At 39.9% G+C, this 20,722-nt stretch overlaps 1 protein-coding gene across 6 annotated transcripts in view; it reads left to right on the plus strand.

The window, feature by feature from the left end:
• Positions 1 to 20,722, plus strand: part of LDB2 (LIM domain binding 2) — a 282,944-nt gene that overhangs the window by 250,727 nt on the left and 11,495 nt on the right. The gene's annotated exons all lie outside the window — the stretch shown is intronic.

Consider the following 20,722-nt stretch of genomic DNA (forward strand, 5'->3'; position numbering starts at 1 on the left):
CTTGTATTGAGGCCCAATGACTTGTGTTTGGATAAAGTGTAATCTATCCTCACAATATCCATTTAAGGTATTGAAGTATTATTGTCCCAATTTTACAGATGGGGAACTGAGGCACATCAAGGGTAAAGTGACTTGCCCCAGGTCATATAGCAAGTATTGGCAAAGCTGGGAATTAAACCCAAATTTCCCAAGTTTAGTCCAGTCCAGGGCCTTAACCACAAAATCATCCTTCCTCCCATGAGCCCAGGCCTTTTATACAAGTATCCCTCGATGCACACCCATTGTAGTAATAGCGAAGCAATAGCAATGCAATAAGAAAGCGTGAGAATAGGTGGAAATGTAGGCAAGAAGAGGTATGCAGTGGGTTGGAAATGATAAGCATCCTTGTTGGCAGTAGGTAGTGAAGGAGAACTGGAGGGCTAGAGTTATATTATAAATAGGAATGGGCAGAGGTTAAAGTAGATTGAATAGGTAGAACTCTCAGCACAACTTCCCCGCAGCAGGGAGAGCTGTGAGCAAGCGCTGCTACCCCAAGCCAGTGAGAGGAAGGGGAGCTTTTAGCAGCATCTGGTGAGCTGCCACTCCTTGCCACATGGCTCCTTCTTACTTTAGCCCTTGATTGGGGACTCAGTGAGGTGTAAGGGGGCAGGCAGACTGTTCCAGATAGCTGGTGCACTGGAGATAGTGTAGAGAGAGGAAATGATAGAGTAGAGAACTGGGAAGAGCCCAAAACCAATATTGTGGAAAGAGGAGGCAGGGTGCAGGGAACCATGAGCGCATGCAGGTAGATTGGGATAGAGTCTTCATGACAGGAAGAGAGTGGAACCATTGGAGACATTTTCTAGATGAGGTGGCATGAACATGTGATCCATCAGGAAGTCATGTACACGAGGAAAAGGAAAACACTATCCTTGCTTCCTATCACTGTAACCCTGTGACTAGCTTAGTTAATATTCTCCGCCCGGTAGAACTGGCTACTTCTGACCCCAGTGGTGACAATGAGAGTTTGACAATTGTGCTTTGTGGTCTAAGATGTCTGGAACAAATTAAAAGCACATTTGAAAATAAAGGCTATGTAACTGTGATCACAATAGTAGAAAACAGCTTAAGAGTTGCCCTCAATTTCTGGAATCAGTGGACTGTCTGAAGAGGAAGAATGTGTTGCCATTGGCGATAATGCTTGATCCACATGCCAAAGGCAGAATTCACACTACCCTCCTTCCCTCATAAGATCCAAATTGCTAAAAATTTGTTCTGTTTAACAGAGTACATTATGACATACTGTCAGTCTACTATAGTAACTTAGCTGTGTGGCATATGGAAAATGTAGATCTTTTCTTTCCACCCCGGAGTGAAAACCCAGGCTGTTTTCATTGCAGTAAAAGTGGCACTCCCTGTCATCCGATCTGCAGCTGTCCTCAACTGGAAGATGACTCTGGTAAAACTTTCTCTCTGACATGCCCACATTTGGCAGTATTCAGAGTGCTGCTTCGATGCAGCTGGTGACATTGATACAGAAAGACCTTTCTCAGTATTGCCACTGTTGAGATCCTAAAATTAATGGATGAATTTGAAAAGCATCTCAGATAACACATCTACCCTTCAACTTGCAGCTCAAATTATTCTTCTCAATAGTCATGTGAATTAAGAAATTTAAAGAGTGAAATATTTTCTTTCCATAAGACAACTGTGAGTTATTGTCCTTCCCCTCCCCATTCCATCTACAATAACTAGCAACAACTAACCCACAAGTACAAAACAAAAAAATACTATGTGCCAGGTATGCTAAGTAGTATGTATGATGCTGCTAATCTAGCTCTAGAACATGCTAGGAGTTTGGTAGGAGAAGGGAAGGAAGAGAAGTAGTCATGCAGGTGAGAAGATGTTTTTCTTACTACTCATTTTCATTTAATCTCAACTCCTTAATGCTTCTAGGAAAGGGGAAAGCAGTGGACTACATTCAGTGATTCTATGGCATTAGTACTGAATGCTGTTGAGGCCAATGTTTGAGGCAATATCAGATATTTTGTGTCTACTAAACACACCAACACTTAACCTATTAAGGTACCAGGCGGATTGTACTACCTGATTATTCATAGATATCCAGTTTCTGAGCCTGATCTGAATTTCTGCTATTTTTACATGAGGGAGGAAAGGAGACCTTTCTCTCTCTCTCAAAGGCCCCATATTTTGTCAGTCTTCCTACTTGCAAGGCAAGCTGGATGCAAGTCCCAGAGTCTATCCACAGCTCTCTGACAGATGGTTAGAAAGGTACCAAGTGACTGTGTGGCATAGCCCAACCCTGAGCACAGTGTAATGGCTCCATAACACTCTCACATCCTACCATTCTGGGAGTCTAGACCCACATGTTGTTCTGATATTTGATGCTAGACACCCCTCCACACACACACCCTAAATCCCATATCTGATTTTGTATAGATCTTCACAGAACAGCTTGAGTACAGGCAGGGGTAAAATATTGATTTGGTGTATCTGACTGGAATTCTTAGCAAAAACACAAACTTAATGGTTGTTTCCCTTCTGACTTTTGTGGATGGCTTTCCACATTCGCCATATAGCTCTTCATCCATTGTAGGGTACAGACACAGGGCCTGAATTTCAAAAGGGATGCAACCTGGACACTGATTTTTGGGTCTGCAAATAATTTTGTCCAGTATTTGGTGACTGCAGTTAACTGTAGGTGCAGATAATAACAGTTACATATCTACTTACCAGACTGTACCTGCAAATGAGATAGCTAGATGTGCAAATGTTACAAACCAAAGCCCTGTTTTTTCAGCATTTATCAAGGAGATTTGAAATGTGTCAAATACACAAACCCGAGGATCTATGGAAAGCTCTTACTCAAAGTTTATGTTCCTTTAATTGGAGAACTCAAATTAGAGCATGTTGCTGTAAACTATATTTACTGTGCTATAATTGGTAGTGCAAAGTTTTGGGTACAGTATATAATATTGTGTTACTAATTATATTGTTATGGACATAGTTTAGAGCATTATTAATGCAGGCAATATCAATACTTAAAAGCATCGTTGGCAGACAGCAATAATACAGCTTCAGTAGGGGATGATCTGTGACTGTAAGCATTAAATACTCTCCTACTTTAAAGTCATTAATCCCTACTTCCTTCAAATGCATTTAATTAAAAAGCTCCATTTTCCAGTAATTGCTGTTTTTATGTAACTCCAAAATGGAATTTTATTGAGGCACAAGGTCTTTTATATAAACATCCATCTGTCAACAGTGTAACAGTGGCTGGGACAAGTACTGTAGGTTGGGTGAGAAGTGGGGAGATTAGGGAAGAATCTGTGTCCCTGAAAGAACTCTGAACTCTTCCCCTATGTATAAAGGCTCCGGAGGATTTTTGCTTTCATAATTTTCATAAACAAGTGAATTGCAGAGTCAGTGGAAGAGAGAATCACAAACCACGGATTTAGTGGCCAGACATGTTGCTTTACTAGTACATTTTTTAAAAGCTCTCTTGTTTTCCTGCTTTTCAGACTTTGCACAGTAAAATGTCATCTGCTATTCATATTGTTCCATTCTGTTTGAAAGTAGAATTAAGAGAGCCTCAGTAACTTACATATAACAGAATCAGGCTTGCTTACAGAAATATGACTAACAAAATTGAAAATGTTGGTATTAATACAGCTGGCATGCAAAAAGTATGAAATAAATGCATGAAAGTTTGTCAGCTTATTAATCATTCCATTATAAGTGGTATTTCTACTTTCATTTCTCTAACATCTAACCACAGTTCATTGGCTATAGGCCAAAGTAGCTTTTACATTGGCACATTACCATGTGGTGTAGTTCTGTATTTCTCTTCCATTTATTAGTGTTGCAGACTTCCTCCAATTCAGTCTAAAAATAGAACTGGCTATGTGAAAGATACTGCATTTGTGCCTGAGCTGCAGTATAGAAACAAGATGATTTTATGTGGACATGGGAAAAGATTCATGACAGAGAAACAGTTAGCTGGTTACACCCTGGAAAAACTTCCTTTTTACATGGTGGTAAATAAGATAGTTGCTATGTACATGTAACCTTCTGCAGATGGATGTGCTTCATTTGTGATATTGACTCAGTTTGTCTGGATGATTGTGTGTGCACGCATGTGTGCGTGTATATAAGTAAAGGGCGGTTATGACTTTTGGTACAGGAAACCTGGATATAAGAAAATGTAGGCAAATGAGCTTTTAAAACAAAAAGCAGAGAATGATGTTTTGATTTCCAGTATAAAGAAAGTGATTACATATGTGCTGTATGTTTTGAACTGCCATCTAAAATAAAAAAGTAAATTATATATGATATTAAAACCTATAGAGTGCTGCTAAATTATAGACCCATATTCTTGTCAGGTGTGACTTAGTCATTCTTCTGTCTTAGCTATTTCTAAAGTTCCATTTGCTGTCTGAAGAACATTTCACCAAGAAAACATTCCTAAACTTATTTGCAAGTTTTAATATACCTGCCTACTTAAAATTGTCAGCACTCAAGTGCAATCTATACACCCTTGATTTTTTTTTTACAAGACTGTGATTTGTTTGGGATCAGCAATAGTTTGAACAAGACAAACAACATCCTAGAATCCATCTGAACCTAAGGGAGCTGCCAAGGACACAGGTGAAGGGAGATAGTGGATGCATTTTATAGTCCAGATGAAAAGCAGAAAAACTGATAAGGTCTCATTGTTGCACAAATAGAAAAAGCTAAGAGTTTGCGTATCAGAAATATCAGGTGGCAGGATTTGACTCAGAACTGCTGTATAGTAGCTTGTTTGCCTTTTGGAGAAATTGAGAGGAAGGAAATGTCATGCAGCAACATCACACATGATAGTGATGGGAGATGGCAAGCAGGGAAATAGACCTTTCCCATGCTGTTTCCTAAAGATACTGTTTGGACTGGGTTTGCCAGCAGTTTACTAAGAAATTGTGATTAGTAAAAATCTGCACTTTGCAAAGAATAATAGAAGAACATCTTTTGAAGTACACATCATTGAGTGTTTTAACTGTAATTCAGTATGATGCAAGAAATAAAATTGGGCATTGTATTAGTACTGGATATAATAATAAAGAAACAAGAACAATCTGTAAGCAATACTGGTTTTGGACAATTTAGAAAAAATTGAATTAACGAAGCTTTCAAATGTCACATACTTTTCATCGGGTCATAATAAGATAGATCAACAGATATGGGATAGTTGCATTGATTCATATTCCATAATTAAATTGAGAGAGATCAGATCATAGGAGGAGGTTTGGATCAAAAATATTAGGGTCAAAGTGCAGAGGTCCTCTCCTAAATACTGTGGGCCAACCTTGTCCATGGCATAATGGTGCAGCTCCATCAAAGCCCAGTGAAGTCAATGGAGTTGTACCTTACGTTAAGGGTGAATTTTTTCCAGTGACTTGATTTATGACAAGTTCTTTCAAATTGATACTCAGTATAATATAATTTGCAGGGGATCTTATCAGTCAATCTGTTGCACTTTGCAATATAGTCTAAAACTAATGCTAATTTAAATTACAAAGATAATTTTTATGCTCGCTCTTAAAATCATTAAGAGATGATCTCAGATGTGCAAGGTACTGATCATTGGTAGCATGAAAAATGGGAATGAGGATATGGAGGTAGATATTACCATATCTGAGGTAGAAGCAAAACTCGAACAGCTTATTGGGACTAAATCAGGGGGACCCAGATAATCTTCATCCAAGAATATTAAAGGAATTGGCACATGAAATTGCAAGCCCATTAGCAAGAATTTTTAATGGATCTGTAAACTCAGGCGTTGTACCATATGATTGGAGAATTGCTAGCATAGTTTCTATTTTTAAGAAAGGAAAAAAAAGTGATCCGGGTAACTACAGGCCTGTTAGTTTGACATCGGTAGTATGCAAGGTCTTGGAAAAAATTTTGAAGGAGAAAGTAAAGGACATTGAGGTCAATGGTAAATGGGACAAAATACAACATAGTTTTACAAAAGGTAGATCTTGCCAAACCAACCTGATTTCCTCCTTTGAGAAAGTAACATTTTTTGAGACAAAGGAAATGCAGTGGATCTAATTTACCTAAATTTCAGTAAGGCATTTGATACGGTGCTACATGGGGAATTATTAGTTAAATTGGAAAAGATGGGGATCAATATGAAAATTGAAAGGTGGATAAGGAATTGGTTAAAGGGGAGACTACAGCGGGTCATACTGAAAGGTGAACTGTCAGGCTGGAGGGAGGTTACCAGTGAGTTCCTCAGGATCGGTTTTGGAACCAATCTTATTTAATCTTTTTATTACTGACCTCAGCACAAAAAGTGGGAGAGTGCTAATAAAGTTTGTGGAAGATACAACGCTGGGAGGTATTGCCAATTTAGAGAAGGACCGGGATATCATACAGGAAAATCTGGATGACCTTGTAAACTGGAGTAATAGTAATAGGATGAAATTTAATAGTGAGAAGTGTAAGGTCATGCATTTAGGGATTAATAACAAGAATTTTAGTTATAAGCTGGGGACGCATCAATTAGAAGTAATAGAGGAGGAGAAGGACCTCAGAGTATTGGTTGACCACAGGATGACTATGAGCCATCAATGTGATATGGCCGTGAAAAAAGCTAATGCGATCTTGGGATGCATCAGGCGAGGTATTTCCAGTAGAGATAAGGAGGTGTTAGTACCGTTATACAAGGCACTGGTGAGACCTCATCTGGAATACTGTGTGCAGTTCTGGTCTCTCATGTTTAAGAAGGATTAATTCAAACTGCAACAGGTACAGAGAAGGGCTACTAGGATGATCCGAGGAATGGAAAACCTGTCTTATGAAAGGAGATTCAAGGAGCTTGGCTTGTGTAGCCTAACAAAAGAAGGCTGAGGGGAGATATGATTGCTCTCTATAAATATATCAGAAGGATAAATACCAGGGAGGGAGAGGAATTATTTAAGCTCAGTACCAATGTGGACACAAGAACAAATGGATATGAACTGGCCATCAGGAAGTTTAGACTTGAAATTAGATGAAGGTTTCTAACCATCAGAGGAGTGAAGTTCTGGAACAGACTTCCAAGGGAAGCAGTGGGGGCAAAAGACCTATCTGGCTTTAAGATTAAACTCAGTACATTTATGGAGGAGATGTTATGATGGGATAACATGATTTTGACAATTAATTGATCCTTAACTATTCATGGTAAATAGGCCCAATGGCCTGTGATGGGATGTTAGATGGGGTGGGATCTGAGTTACTACAGAGAATTCTTTCCTGGGTATCTGGCTGGTGAATCTTTCCCACATGCTCAGGGTTCAGCTGATCGCCATATTTGGGGTTTGGAAGGAATTTTCCTCCAGGGCAGATTGGAAGAGGCCCTGGGGGTTTTTCGCCTTCCTCTATAGCATGGGGCACGAATCACTTACCTTGAAGACTTTAAACCATGATTTGAGGACTTCAATAGCTCAGACATAGGTGAGAGGTTTATTGCAGGAGTGGGTGGGTGAGATTCTGTGGCCTGCATTGTGCAGGAGGTCAGACTAGATGATCATAATGGTCCCTTCTGACCTTAATATCTATGAATCTATTGGCCATTGCCTAAGTGCAAGTGTGTCTGAGATGAGACACGTGCTATGTGATAACCTGATGGTCTGCAGGAGGCCATGCCTTATGATAGGGCTTATAATGGCTATATTAACCCTACTCTGTGGTTAGGCTCTCTGCTGAAGGAGAAGGCTCAAAGTATTGGTTGTAGAGAATGCCAGGAAACCCAGCATGGGAGGGATGAGGATAGAGTTCATCTGGAGGGACCATAAGAAGAGTTAGATGTTGAATTAATCACACTCTGGGTCTTCATAGATCTGAGAATCAGACCATCAAAGATGAGATGAGACTTTGGCCTTTTGCCTTTGTTTGTTAAACTATGACTACAAGATGCAGTTTGCCTTTGCAGTTAGGAATCCAAAATTGTATCTTATTCCCTGGGAACCAAGCACCCTCAGTTCACCTGATTTGTCATCTGTAGAGCCCTGCGCAGTTATAAAATTTTTATCTGCATTTGGTCCACGATCCACAAAATTGATCCGCAGAGATAAAGCGAATATCCACAGACTTGCAGGGCTTTATACATAAAATTTGGATCTGCATCCATCCACAATCCACAGAAATGGTCTGCAGTGTGGATATCTGTGGCTATAAAGTGGATCTGTGCGAATTTGCAGGGTGCTAATCATCTGGGACTAAAGAAAAGACCCAAGTCACCTACAGCATTGAGTTTGCATATAAGGAGTAAAATGAGGCATGAGCCTGGCAGAAGTAAACTATTTGAAAAGCTCAGACAAATAAGATGGTGCCACCTGAGGAAGGGCTTTAAGAATAATTTCTCCACTATACAGAAGTCTAAAAATAATATAAATCTATTAGAAAAACAATATAAAAACTTCAAAGGGAGAAGCACTAAACATAAGCAATAAAACCGCCTTTATAAACATATAAACTATGCACTAAAATAGAGTGATTAAGCATAATAACAAGGAAAGTAAAAAAGCTACATTTTCAAAAAGCCTAAGGGAAAACAAGTATCAAATGGGCTTAGCAGTGAGAAATTGGTAGGTCTAAAGCTTTTTATAAAACCTCAAGAGAAAGATTCTTGCAAAGCAGGATCCCTCCCAACCCATGTCATAACATCATGAAGAGCATACTGCAAAACAGATAGGTTAGGCAGATGTCAACCCCATCTCCAGAATGCTTTACCTGAAATGGAGAAAGGAGGGCATAGCTGGCTAACGCAGCATACATTAAAAAGGTTCACACACCCCTTTCTGTGTGAACCAAAGATTCAAATAGGGTTGTACATGTCCAGCAAAAAGAATGCTAACCTCAGTGCAATGAGGTTAGAGGTATACAAAGAGGAGCAACAAATGCAGTATGAATCCTGAGGAAGACTTTAAATGGGAGCTGGTGTGCTTGGATGTTCACAGAGCATTACAGTAGCAGTTATATAGCCATCCAAGCAGGGCCCTCTTGACCACAGGAGTACTGAAATGCCAAGCCCTTTGGTTAGTATGAGCAAGCTAATTGCCAAAAACAGAACTTTTGAGGGAGGAGGTTCTCGTCTCTTTAAGGACAGTAAAATCCTTGCCCACCTAGACTCATGCTGCTGGTCTCATTGCTCCTGCCACTACTCAGATACGGCAGGATTAAGAAGAAGAAGATGTGGCAATGTAGTCATATACCCCTACATTGGTCTTGAGCACAGTGGAGGGAAGGGCAGTACTGGATGCCAATAGCTGGACAATATTTAGAAATACTGCAATACAAAACACTAAAAAGAATTAGTAGCAGCCTTGGTCAGTGATATATTGAGTTAATTTTATTTTCTAGATGTCCATAATATATGTGTAGAAAATATTTAATTTTTAAAAGCTTTGCCTTCCCTGAAATGATACAGCTTCTTTTCCATTCTCACTGTTACTAGGAGTTGAAATGGCTGCTGATACAGAGCGGTGTAAAAAGATGATGAGCTCTGTAACTTGGGAACAATTGAGCAACTGAATACTGCATTATTGAGAAATCATTCCTTACCTCTGGGTGTTAGACAGAAACTGGAGAGCCCTAGACTGACATTCAGGGCAGAGCATAGGATGAATAAACATAACCGAGCACTGAGTACTTATTGATAAATTCAGGATGGAGATTCAGTAGTCCCAAATTGGCCAGTGGAATACTACAGGGTTGGCAACTCAAGGTAAGGTGACCCTAAATTTCAGGAGCTTTCTGCTGTAATTTGTATTGAGTTTCTCAAATAACCAAACAATGAATGAGAAGAATAACAACTTGTTTAATGTGCAGCAGGCAAGCTGCATGAGCAAAACAGCCATACTCCTTCAAAGCTGCCAGAGGCAACACTCCAGGAGCATCTAAACAAAATCTGTGCAACACTCAAGAGGCCTTCAGGTGACCTCATTAAATTATTGTCTTCACCCGTCTCTCCATTCCCCCGTCCCCAAATCTCTCCTGTCTCTAACATCTCCTTCTTGTCTTAACTGAAATAGTAATCTCTTCAGAGCAGGGACTCAATGGTTTGTAAATCACCATTCATACCTGTAATGCTATACAAGTAATACATAATAATCTCTAGATTATAATAATCATTAATATTTTAAGTGTTCAGTTGAAAACTCCAGTTCTGAGCCTGTTAGATAATCACAAATATAGATGCTTCTTGACTCACTGTGACAGGTCATCACATGAATCAAAGGCATACCCAATGTGAAATGGGGGGTCATTAACGATATCCAGGGCCAGGGATCCAGGGTATATAGCAATGTATTCCACAGCTGTGAGAATTGTCACAGAATTTGCCTCTTGGTGCAGAATTGTGCTCTGAATCATAGAATATCAGGGTTGGAAGGGACCTCAGGAGGTAATCTAGTCCAACCCCCTGCTCAAAGCAGGACCAATCCCCAACTAAATCATCCCAGCCAGGGCTTTGTCAAGCCTGACCTTAAAAACTTCTAAGGAAGGAGATTCCACCACCGCCCTAGGTAACGCATTCCAGTGTTTCACCACCCTCCCAGTGAAAAAGTTTTTCCTAATATCCAACCTAAATCTCCCCCACTGCAACTTGAGACCATTACTCCTCGTTCTGTCATGTGGACCACTGAAAACAGTCTAGATCCATCCTCTTTGGAACCCCCTTTCAGGTAGTTGAAAGCAGCTATCAAAACCCCCCTCATTCTTCTCTTCCGCAGACTAAACAATCCCAGTTCCCTCAACCTCTCCTCATAAGTCATGTGTTCCAGTCCCCTAATCATTTTTGTTGCCCTCCGCTGGACTCTTTCCAATTTTTCCACATCCTTCTTGTAGTGGGAGGCCCAAAACTGGACACAGTACTCCAGATGAGGCCTCACCAATGTCAAATAGAGGGGAACGATCACGTCCCTCGATCTGCTGGCAATGCCCCTACATATACATCCCAAAAGGCCATTGGCCTTCTTGGCAACAAGGGCACACTGTTGACTCATATCCAGCTTCTCGTCCACTGTAACCCCTTGGTCCTTTTCTGCAGAACTGCTGCCTAGCCATTCGGTCCCTAGTCTGTAGCGCTGCATTGGATTCGTCCGTCCTAAGTGCAGGACTCTGCACTTGTCCTTGTTGAACCTCATCAGATTTCTTTTGGCCCAATCCTCTAATTTGTCTAGGGCCCTCTGTATCCTATCCCTACCCTCCAGCGTATCTACCTCTCCTCCCAGTTTAGTGTCATCTGCAAACTTGCTGAGGGTGCAATCCACACCATCCTCCAGATCACTTATGACAGGTTTCAGAGTAACAGCCGTGTTAGTCTCTAAGGTTAGTCTCTAAATTGGTTAGTCTCTAAGGTGCCACAAGTACCCCTTTTCTTTTTGCAGATCATTTATGAAGATATTGAACAAAACCAGCCCGAGGACCAACCCTTGGGGCACTCCACTTGATATCAGCTGCCAACTAGACATGGAGGCATTGATCACTCAACTTTCTCAGCTTTCATTTTTCATATGGTCGTAAAGTGCTTGAAAATGTGAGCCAAATATAACCTGATGCAGTGCCATCTTGCAGAGTCTTCAGAAAACCTAAACCAATAGCTCAGTCTTTTTAGTGGAAACCTCCAGCTACTGTGCTTATCCCACATTCCTAAACTGCCTCCTATGCCCACCTCCAGGTACCAGAAGTTCAAACTGCTTCCTAACCAGGTGCCAAAAGCTCCACCTTAACCTCTGACAAAGGCTATGATAGAGCAGTTATGCACAGCAACACTGTCAATCTTTTCATGGCAAAAACAGAAAATATAGGGACAGTAACAAATAAATGGAAATTAATATAAAAATAAATGATTCAGGGACTACCAGAGGTTACTGGACTAATTAGATTTTAGGCAGTGACCATCTTTTAGTTCCGTGTTTGTACAGCCCCTAGCACAATGGGATCCTTGTCCATGACTGGGTCTCCTGTGCACTACTACAATGCAAAGAATGAATACTGTACTGACTGAATTATTAATTTTCAGATTGTATTTGCTACTTTTTAATTGAAATAAAACTGCTGCAGAATATCCTGTCTGCCACATCAAAGTGCCACAGAGTCCAGAAATCTAGAATTTAGGTTCAGCTTGCTGTGGGGCATGCAGGGCCTTGACTATATCTTGAAAATGGCTAGTTAGTTTCCAAAATCTGAACAAATATACGATGATACAGAGAATGTACTCTGGGTGCTAAAGAAGATGCAATTAGGTACCAAGGAGTTGAGCTTAGTTCTGTTTTGTGGCAGCAGAAATCTGCTAAAATTCTAATTTTGGTGTAGTGTTCATGATGTAGGAAGAATGCATGTAGCTGACCCACTAAAAACTCAGTGCTGCAAGAGAGTCATAGGAGAGGTGACAAACCAGGGAAGTGCTTAGAGCAAAGTAAAAAACCAACCAAACAGTAAAATTAGTACTAAAAGTACTATTTGGGGTCATGAAAAATCTAAATACTTTTTTCATGGGTGCCTAAATCTTTTTAATGGAATCCATTAAAGGCAGTTTTTAAGGTGAAAATCTATATTCACATGTGAATACTCACAAAAAGCACCAACTATTTTGAGTCATGCATTTTGCAGCCTGGCTAATGAAAGACTCAGCAATATGTTGCATGCTCCTGGGACGTTTCCATTCTGTTCTACAAAAGAATAGTTAGATTAATTTTGAAAAAGTCATCAGCAGAGACGTTTAAAGTGACCCCAAACCCTTCCTTCCTTTTATTTACCTCACCTAAGGGTACATGATATTCAGAGCTGCTGAGAGGTGATACTGTTTCAATACATTACTGCCATGTACTATTATACAGTGCTTTGAGGGCACAACAGAGGTCAAGCTTTCAAGGCTAGTTCTTCTCAGTGTGACATAATAGTACTCATATTGTATCAACCAGCTGTTCACGGGGGTATCAATAACGATATGTAAAAATACCTGCGGGGCTCTGAAAAACACAGTGATTGGATATACCGTACCTGACATTCAAATTGCGATTTCTTTGGTGAAATCTTGCTCCACTGAAGTCAGTGGGAGTTTTGCCATGGAATTTAGTGGGGCCAGGATTTCATTCCCTGTGTTAATTGAAATGAAAGCATTCTGTATAGAACATACACAAAGTGCCGTTGCAAAGCACACGCTGGAATGTGACAGTTCAACCTAAAAATTAAAGCAAAAATGTGTGTGTTCAGCTTTGTTTGTTATTAAGTCAGACCCTTTGAGGAGAAAGAAAGAGCTGTAAAACAAAGCATTGAACTATATCAAGATTGCACAGCCTATTCCAGGTATAATTTAACTGTCTAAATCTAAACTGGTGAACAGTGCTCAGATTGAAATGTGGGGTGGGGGTGGGATGGGGGGGGAGAGAGAGGGTTGTCACTTTTATGAAGAGTTGTAAATCTGTCTGAGCTGCAACTGTTCCACAGTTTCCTCCGTTTTCCAAGTGGCTGATACAGGCTCTCAGCTGGAGAAAGATGCCAGATATTGGAGAGTAAAAGCTGAGTTGTAATAAAACTTCAAGGAAGTCTCTCTAGCTGCTGGTGAATTTCTCACTCTTGTTTCAGTCAAAATAATATTACGTCATCATATTCCACATCATTTTCTAGGTGTCATCTCCAATGAAATATTTAAAAAGTCCATCTTCCTTGGTGATGAATGTAGCTTTTCCTTATGAGGGGTGAAAGCTATATGCCATAGACAGAGGCAGTCTCCCTCTAAACCTACTGCTTTGGGTAGAATTTTGGAGTTGTTGTTGGTATGACACATACAGACTAAATGGATTTCTTGCTGTAAAGATATTGGCTTGCTGATTGTGATCCTTCTTACCACACATAAGTACTGCATGATTCCAAGTCCCACTGCATTCTCTTTAAAATGCAAAAAGCATTGATTGACAGAAATGAATGCAGTTCTTTTGTGCTCCATAGCATTTAAGTAGTGGGAAAAGTTTCTTAGCTGAGTTAGTTCTGCCACCTGCAGCTCATAACTGGCAGAGCTACGATAGCTTTAAAAAAAAACATCTTATGCATGGAAAAATAAGCCTAGATTATATGAGCGGTAGCAACTCTGGTGGAGAAAAAGAAGAGAGGCTGAAGAGAGTGAGAATCAAAGTTAGAAACAAGAGACATAAAGTTCTTAAACCGTAGTGTGAAAGAGAACTTTCCTCTTAGCCCTTTCCTCTAAACTGTGGTGCTATCACAATGCACTGAGATTCTCAAATGAGTATAGAAAATCAGTGTTCAAACAAAAATGGTGGTGCCAAATCCAACCTTGGTGTAATGACAGTGACCCTCCAGGGCTGGATTTGGACCATTATCTGTGAAAGGAGATTTTGGCCTTGTATTATGTACTTGAACCAATAATTGAAGGACTACAGGAGCTTCCATACTGCCCCAGACACTTGGAACCCTTGTTGACCCTGTCTGCTATGTCTCCAAGTCCCTCCTTAAAACACTGTTCTTTCTCTGAAGCCCATAAACAGTAGCCTTCTGTGTAAGAAAAATGTGTATGTTTAACCCAATGTGATCTTCTCGTTCTTATCCTTACCTTTCTTTCTTTCTTTCTTTCTTTCTTTCTTTCTTTCTTTCTTTCTTTCTTTCTTTCTTTCTTTCTTTCACCATTACCTTCCCTTCCCCTGAGCTCGAAAGGCATATTGCTGCTCATTCTCTCATATTTTATCTTAGATTCTAATCTGATCATTGGATCAGTGTGGGTCCACCATAGGGCCCATATGTAGCGCCATTGAAGTCATTAGGACTCCACACAGGTGTGAGGGTCAAATCATGAGGATCCAGTTGCATGATTAACACCCTAGAATGTAAGCTTATCAGGACAGTGGGTTTTCCTGTGGCTTAAAGGGCCATGCTCACTTATGGCACATAGATTCTATTAGTACTCCTAGTAGTACTGTAGTCGTAGTAGTCAAATCCCATGGTCAGAGGTGTAATATAAAAACCTAGGTGGAGACTAATTATAATAATACTAGAATAGTAAGTGAAATGTATGGTACTTTTGGGGATGTTTTAGTAATGCAGGGAGATCATATAGTCTTTCCATGTCTGTAAAATGGTATGCATTCTTCCAAACACTCATTTTATATTATGAAAAAGAAATATAATTTTCAAAGACTTTATGTTATGAAAATTGTAAGCTTATCAGATTAGGAACTGTCTCTTTTGTATCTTGTGCAGTGCTAAGTGCAAAGTGTCTGCAAAAAAATACTAATACTTAAGACATAAGAAAGGCCATACTGGATTAGACCAAAGGTCCATCTAGCCCAGTATCCTGTCTTCCGACAGTGGCCAATGCCAGGTGCCCCAGAGGGAGTGAACCTAACAGGTAATGATCAAGTGATCTCTCTCCTGTCATCCATCTCCACCCTCTGACCAACAGAGGCTAGGGACACCATTCCTTACCCATCTGGCTAATAGCCATTGATGTATTTATCCTCTATGAATTTATCTAGTTCTTTTTTTAACCCTGTTATAATCTTAGGCTTCGCAACATCCTCTGGCAAGGAGTTCCACAGGTTGACTGTGCATTGTGTGAAAAAATACTTCTTTTTGTTTGTTTTAAACCTGCTGCCTATTAATTTCATTTGGTGACCCCCTAGTTCTTGTGTCATGAGAAGGAGTAAATAATACTTCCTCATTTACATTCTCCGCATCAATCATGATTTTATAGACCTCTATCATATCTTCCTTTAGTCGTCTCTTTTCCAAGCTGAAAAGTCCCAGTCTTATTAATCGCTCCTCATATGGCAGACACTCCATACCCCTAATCATTTTTGTTGCCCTTTTCTGAATGTTTTCCAATTCCAATATAGCTTTTTTTTTATATGGGGTGAGCACATCTGCAAACAGTTTTCAAGATGTGGGCATAGCATGAATTTATATAGAGGCAATATGATATTTTCTGTCTTATTCTCTATCCCTTTCTTAATGATTTCCAACATTCTGTTCACTTTTTTGACTGCCTCTGCACATTGGGTGGATGTTTTCAGAGAACTATCCACAATGACTCCAGAATCTCTTTCTTGAATGGTAACAGCTAATTTGGACCCCATCATTTTATATGTATAGTTGGGATTATGTTTTCCAATGTACATTACTTTGCATTTGTCAACATTGAATTTCATCTGCCATTTTGTTGCCCAGTCACCCAGTTTTGAGAGATCCTCTTGTAGCTCTTCACAGTCTGCCTGGGACTTAACTATCTTGAGTAGTTGTGTATCATCTGCACATTTTACCATCTCATTGTTTACCCCTTTTTCCAGATTATTTATTAATATGTTGAATAGGACTGGACCCAGTACAGACCCCCGGGGAACACCACTATTTACCGCTTTTTATTCTGAAAACTGACCATTCATTCCTACCCTTTGTTTCCTATCTTTTAACTAGTTACCAATCCATGAGAGGACCTTCCCTCTTATCCCATGACAGCCTACTTTGCTTAATAGCCTTTGGTGAGGGACCTTGTCAAAGGCTTTCTGAAAATCTAAATACACTATATCCACTGGGTCCCCTTTATCCACATGCTTGTTGACCCCTCCACTCCCAAAGAATTCTAGTAGATTGGTGAGGCATGATTTCCCTTTGCCAAAACCATGTTGACTATTCCCCAACAAATTATGTTCATATATGTGTCTGACAATTTTGTACTTTACTATGGTTTCAACCAGTTTGCCCAGTACTGAAGTCAGGCTTACCAGCCTGTAATTGCTGGGGTCACCACTAAAGCCCTTTTTAAAAATTGGCGTTACATTAGCTATCCTCCAGTCATTTGGTATAGAAGCTGATTTAAATGATAGGTTACAGACTACAATTAGTAGTCCTGAAATTTCACATTTGAGTTCCTTCAGAGCTCTTGGGTGAATACCATCTGGTCCTGGTTACTTATTACTGTTTAGTTTATCAGTTTGTTCCAAAACCTCCTCTAATGATACCTCAATCTGGGACAGTTCCTCAGATTTGTCACCTAAAAGAATGGCTCAGGTTTGGGTATCTCCCTCACATCCTCAACCGTGAAGACCGATGCAAAGAATTCATTTAGTTTCTCCACAATGGCCTTGTCATCCTTGAGTGCTCCTTTAGCATCTCGATCGTCCAGAAGCCCCGCTGGTTGTTTAGCGGGCTTCCTTCTTCTGATGTGCTTAAAAAAAATTTGCTATTACTTTTTGAGTCTTTGGCTAGATGTTTTTCAAATTCTTTTTTGGCCTTCCTAATTATATTTTTACACTTAATTTGCCAGAGTTTATGCCCCTTTCTATTTTCCTCACTAGGATTTAACTTCCACTTTTGAAAGATGCCTTTTTGCCTCTCACTGCTTCTTCTACTTTGTTGTTTAGCCACGGTGGCTCTTTTTTGGTTCTCTTACTATGTTTTTTTAATTTGGGGTATACATTTAAGTTGAGCCTCTGTTATGGTGTCTTTAAAAAATTTCCATGCAGCTTGAAGGGATTTTACTTTTGGTGCTGTACCTTTTAATTTCTGTTTAACTAACCTCCTCATTTTTATGTAGTTACCCTTTCTGAAATTAAGTGCTGGGCCACTGTGGTATTTTCCCCGCCACAGGGATGTTAAATTTAATTTTATTATCACTATCACCAAGCTACATTCACCTCTTGGACCTGATCCTGTGCTCCACTTCGGACTAAATCAAGAATTGCCTCTCCTCTTGTGGGTTCCAGGACTAGCTGCTCCAAGAAGCAGTCATTTAAGGTGTCAAGAAATTTTATCTCTGCATCCCGTTCTGCAGTGATATGCAACCAATCATTATGGGGATAGCTGAAATCCCCCATTATTATTGAGTTTTTTATTTTAATAGCCTCTCTAATCTCCCTGAGCATTTCACAGTCACTATCACCATCCTGGTCAGGTAGTCAGTAATATTTCCCTACTGCTATATTACTTACATACTCCTACATCACTGCAGTAGAATATTTAATGTGTGTATCTTTCCCCATCAATGAAATTTGTATTGGGCGCTCTAGAAAATGCTTATAAATAAGATAAGTATGTATTATTGTTGTTATTATATTATTATTATTATTTTATTAAGAACATAAGAATGGTCATACTGGGTGAGACCAAAGGTCCATCCAGCCCAGTATCCTGTCTACCTACAGTGGCCAATGCCAGGTGCTCCAGAGGGAGTGAACCTAACAGGTAGTGATCAAGTGATCTCTCTCCTGTCATCCATCTCCACCCTCTGACAAACAGAGGCTAGGGACACCATTCCTTACCCATCCTGGCTAATAGCCATTAATGGACTTAACCTCCATGAATTTATCCAGTTCTCTTTTAAACCCTGTTATAGTCCTAGCCTTCACAACCTCCTCAGGCAAGGAGTTCCACACTGTGTGCACTGAGTGAAGAAGAACTTCTTTTATTTGTTTTTAAGCTGATACCCATTAATTTAATTTGGTGGCCCCTAGTTCTTATATTATGGGAACAAGTAAATAACTTTTCTTTATTCATTTTCTCCACCCCACTCATGATTTTTTTATACCTCTATCATATCCTCCCTTAGTCTCCTCTTTTCCAAGCTGAAAAGTCCTAGCTTCTTTAATCTCTCCTCATATGGGACCAGTTCCAAAGCCCTAATCATTTTAGTTGCCCTTCTCTGAACCTTTTCTAATGCCAGTATATCTTTTTTGAGATGAGGGGGACCACATCTGTATGCAGTATTCAAGATGTGGGCGTACCATGGATTTATATAAGGGCTATAAGATATTCTCCATCTTATTCTCTATCCCGTTTTTAATGATTCCTAACATCCCATTTGCTTTTTTGACTGTCACTGCACACTGCGTGGACGTCTTCAGAGAACTATCCACGATGACTCCAAGATCTTTTTCCTGATTAGTTGTAGCTAAATTAGTCCCATCATATTGTATGTATAGTTGGGGTTATTTTTTCCAATGTGCATTACTTTACATTTATCCACATTAAATTTCATTTGCCATTTTGTTGCCCAGTCAGTTTCGTGAGATCTTTTTGAAGTTCTTCACAGTCTGTTTTGGTCTTAACTATCTTGAGCAGTTTAGTATCATCTGCAAACGTTGCCACCTCACTGTTTACCCCTTTCTCCAGATGATTTATGAATAAATTGAATAGGATTGGTCCTAGGACTGACCTTTGGGGAACACCACTAGTTACCCCTCTCCATTCTGAACATTTACCATTTATTCCTACCCTTTGTTCCCTGTGTTTTAACCAGTTCTCAGTCTATGAAAGGATCTTCCCTCTTATCCCATGACAACTTAATTTATGTAAGAGCCTTTGGTGAGGCACCTTGTCAAAGGCTTTCTGGAAATCTAAGTACACTATGTCCACTAGATCCCCCTTGTCCACATGTTTGTTGATAATAATAATAATAATTAGTATCATGATACTTAAGTAAGGATTGTTACCTTAAGCATGATCTAAACCTTTGTAGAACGTTAATAATTTTTTAAAAAAGACAACTAAAAGAATGAGATTATCTGATAAAGTCAGGGGAATGTCAAACACTTCTTTACAATTATTTGAGAAAAATCACTTCATAAAATGGTGTAGTTAAATCTGGACTGCCATTTAGACTACTTACTGGTACGTCAGAGTGGCAGGTGCATTAGGTCTGCATCTGCCCCTGTATTAAATGCATCTTATCCTTACGTTTTTAATCCAGCTCTTTGCAAGGACCAAGATACTGATTGTTGCTGGCAGATTCTTCAGACTTAGGATAATTGGACCATGATCCCTTCCTCTTTCAGGGATTTGTTCTTTGAGTCACTTTAGATTTCAAAAGGGTCTCAAAGGTCACCAAGAAAGACTGAAAGATTTAATATCAATCATTGTTAATCCAGTTCTTTTTATATGTGTCCAATTCACAGCGAGCTAGATGCATTTAAAATGAACTTGTCACTGCAGAGCACAGTACCTGTTATTCCTGAGGCATCCAGAATTGACCTTATGCTTTGCAGGGTCCAAGGCTCTGGAGAGAGAAATGTGCTGAGAATGTCCTGATTCCAGAACCAGAGGGGTTGTTCAAGCTAGACTGAGTTGCTAAATCAATCAGTACATGAGGGCAACAAGGAATCACTTTGAATGCTTGTGCTTATGACCAGTCCTGCAGGCATCTCTACCTTCTTCTGTGTTTCTTAACCAGTTATAATTTCTCTGTGAAATTAAATAGATTACAGACAGAATTATCATTTAAGAGATCTATAGATAGCAGTGACTCAGTAGATTTCCCTAGTTACAATACGGGCAGCATAAACCCATATGGCACAGGAGAAATTTTGTTTGTGCATGGCCAGCAGTAAGTGGGCGCTATCCAGTTTATTGCACTGAATGCAGCATGTGTGATTATCTGCCTTGTAAGCAGGGACATATGTGTACATTCGGTGCAAGCAATTCATGGCCCTATGGTCTCTTGAAACCAGGGTGGCTGAACTGGAGGAGCTAAAGGACACAGAGAGATACAGAGACAAGACTTTCCAGGACACAATAGAATTGTCTCACCCCAAGTCTGACAGCCTCTGTGCTGTTGAGGAGGATGAAAGTCTTGGGGAAGGACATCAAAATGGCACAGAGGAAGACGATCCCATAGTTGGGACCCTCCTTCCAGATGATGTCATGGTATCCTCTCACACTGAGGATACCCCTCCTGGGAGGGGATCCCAGTTAT

The sequence above is a fragment of the Lepidochelys kempii genome, chromosome 4, assembly GCF_965140265.1.
Source record: "Lepidochelys kempii isolate rLepKem1 chromosome 4, rLepKem1.hap2, whole genome shotgun sequence".
Classification (NCBI taxonomy): Eukaryota; Metazoa; Chordata; order Testudines; family Cheloniidae; genus Lepidochelys; species Lepidochelys kempii.